At 34.6% G+C, this 3,011-nt stretch overlaps 1 pseudogene; it reads left to right on the plus strand.

Moving 5' to 3' along the window:
* Nucleotides 1-410: 410 nt before the first annotated feature.
* On the plus strand, nucleotides 411-523 carry LOC122108317 (annotated as a pseudogene).
* The last annotated feature ends 2,488 nt before the right edge of the window (nucleotides 524-3,011 follow it).

Consider the following 3,011-nt stretch of genomic DNA (forward strand, 5'->3'; position numbering starts at 1 on the left):
CTGAAATGTACATACTTAGTAGTACTTATCTGCTACCATAAATTTAAATACTTTATAGAAAAGTATTATGACCTGTCATACAGTCCCAGTTTTGGCATATATAAGCAAATATCCAAAAGTAAATATATTTAAAACATTAAAACTTTTAACAAACCTTAACACTTGCTGCAGTGTTCATTATGACAGGTCCTTTGTATAGAATAATTGATTTCCTCCTCCTACACATCTCTTGAAAAACAAATATCTGGATTTATTTTGTTTTTGACACGTAAATCTTGACTTTATTCTTAAATGTGTACTTATGTAAGAAGTACATGGTTCTCAAATTTCACAACAATTCTTTTAAACTTACTTTTTGTTGATTTGTCTAGTTTAAAAAATCAATTACAATTCATATATAAAAATGTTCTGTGCTCAATTCAGCATCACATACACTAACATTGGAATGATACAGAGAAGATTAGCATGGCCCCTGCCCAAGGATGACAGGCAAATTCCTGAAGCATTCCATCGCCCAATTTGTTAGGAAATGGAAAGACTTGGAAAAAAAATTATTAAGTGAAGTAAGCCAAGTCCAAAGAAACATAGGTCCCATGGTTTCTCTAATTTTCAATAACTAATATATGTCTGGGATAAGCAGAAAAGGTCAAAAGTTATGTGTATATGACCAGATAAGTTTATGTTAAGGGCCGGGTGATGGTGGCTCACGCCTGTAATCCTAGCTACTCAGGAGGCTGAGATCTGAGGATCGTGGTTCAAAGCCAGCCCGGGCAGGAGAGACCATGAGACTCCTATCTAAAATAAACCACCAAGAAACCGGAAGTGGCACTGTAGCTCCAGTGGTAGAGCGCTAGCCTTGAGCTGAAGAGCTGAGGGACAGCGCCCAGGCCCAGAGTTCAAGCCCCACGACCGACCAAAACAAACAAAAAAAAAGCTAAAAAAAAAAAAAAAGATTATGTTAAGGGAAATGAACCCCAAGTTAGGGACACAAGTGGTATTTTTTTTTTCTTGATATCGTTTCTCACGTACTTATAACGTGCAGTGTGTTGTTTTTGTTTCTTTATATGTTCCTCCCCCATGCTATAACACCTGTTTTCACTGTATTTGAAGTTTGTGCGTCTACTTCTTGTATATATTTTCCTCTAATTTTCTGAGGGGAAGGAAAAAAAAACAAAATCCTTAAATAGGGATACAGGTTGACCCATTGTAACAATGAGATGCACAAGACACTATGTTGTAAAGTGAACTTTACAATTGAGGCGGGGAAAGGGAGGAAGTTAATAGACTTGTGGAGGTGGGAGGGAAGGGATGGTAGGGAAACAATAAAGGAGGAGGTAACAATACTTGTTAGGAAATGTACTCATTACATTGCTCATGCAAGTGTTACCCCTCTGTACAGTACTTTTAAAATAAGAAAGTAAAAAATGTTCTGAGATGGAAGAGTTTATTTCCTTTATTTTACTCATATAATATCGTTAGCAAAGAAATTCATGAAAAACTCCGATATGAAGGTATTTTGAATAAATATGTGTGTGAATGCATGCATGTGCTCAAGCATTTGCATGTGTGTTGGCGTGCTCAGAGTTTGAAATCAGGGCTTCAAGGTCTTGCTAGGCCTTTTCTCTCTAGATTGGTGAGCTACTAAATGAGCTATATCTCCATTCTTGGCCCTTTTCAGGTTCATTAAAATTTTTGAAAAATAATCTCATGAATTTATTTTGCCCTGATTTGCTTCCAACTTTTATCCACAGATCTCAGGCTCCTGAGTAGATATCCCAAGTAGTTAGGATTATAGGTATGACAAACCAGCAAGACTTTCAGAATAATGTTAAAAGTAGAAGAAAATTTACTTCAGAGGGGCATGTTTTAGCATCTCCAATTTTAAAGCATTTTGGAGTTATTATTTATGATTTTTTATTTTTGGATACTTATAAGACAGTAGGTGATTATATTGAAAAGTTTTAGTACTTTTTAAAAAGGATACTGGAATTGTGGGACAGAAGAAATTTGCCTCTCTTTGGACCTCAATGTATAAGCTCAGTTCTGTTCATGATAACCCAATGTCACCAACACAATCTGTGCTGAAGACAAATGTGACAGAAAACCATCACCATGGGCAATATTTAGTATGCTATTATTTCTTGCACAATATGAATATTGAATTGAGAGTGTCATAGAATGGAGAGATTTTATCTACCTTTTGTGTATTGCTGGAAGACTTTCGGAAACTTTGACTCATTTCCTTCCTCACTGTGTGTGTCTTTAGGCCATGCACTTACTGCCTTTAATTACAATTTTTCCCAACACTAAAATGGTAATAACATTAGCATTATAGCAAATGTTATATTAACAATTAAGGGAATAAAACTTGTGAAATACTTAACATAAACTTCTAGGAATGAGCTTTGAGTTTAGCCAGCAGTCTTTTTAAAATACTAAATAGAATGTGATAAGTAGTACAGAAACCATTACAGGTAGTGAACAACCAGAAGTAAGATCTATTGATCATGCTGCTTCCAAGGAAGCCAGGTGGATAACTTCTCATGCTGTAAATCAAACTGGTTATCTTATGTCTTGATAGTGTAAAAATGTGCAAAACTGATAAAACATAAAAGTATCTGAGCAGTATAATGTGTTTTACAACATTTAAGTTACATCGCAAAGATAAAGAAGACATAGAAGAATAAATTCTTTTTTTGTTGTCCTATCATAGGTCCTTAGAAGGATGAACTCTTTCCTCATTCTTATACAGGCATCATCGGATGAGAGGAACTGTATATTTTTTTGTTTGCTTCCTTCCATTTATTCTTCAGTTTGAAATCTGAGCTACTTGAGACTGAAACAAACCAAGGGAAATTAGACAAAAAGGCTTTGGAAAGAGCAATCAATGTAAAATAAATAAACTACAGCTTTGTAATAGTTCTAACTAAATTGAGTTATATAGTGTCAGTTGTTAACAGAAAATGATTTAAGTAATACCATGTTATTGAAAACTGAAAAATGTTAGGAGT

Source organism: Dipodomys spectabilis, unplaced genomic scaffold (assembly GCF_019054845.1).
Source record: "Dipodomys spectabilis isolate Male_0828 unplaced genomic scaffold, ASM1905484v1 ptg000056l, whole genome shotgun sequence".
NCBI lineage: Eukaryota > Metazoa > Chordata > Mammalia > Rodentia > Heteromyidae > Dipodomys > Dipodomys spectabilis.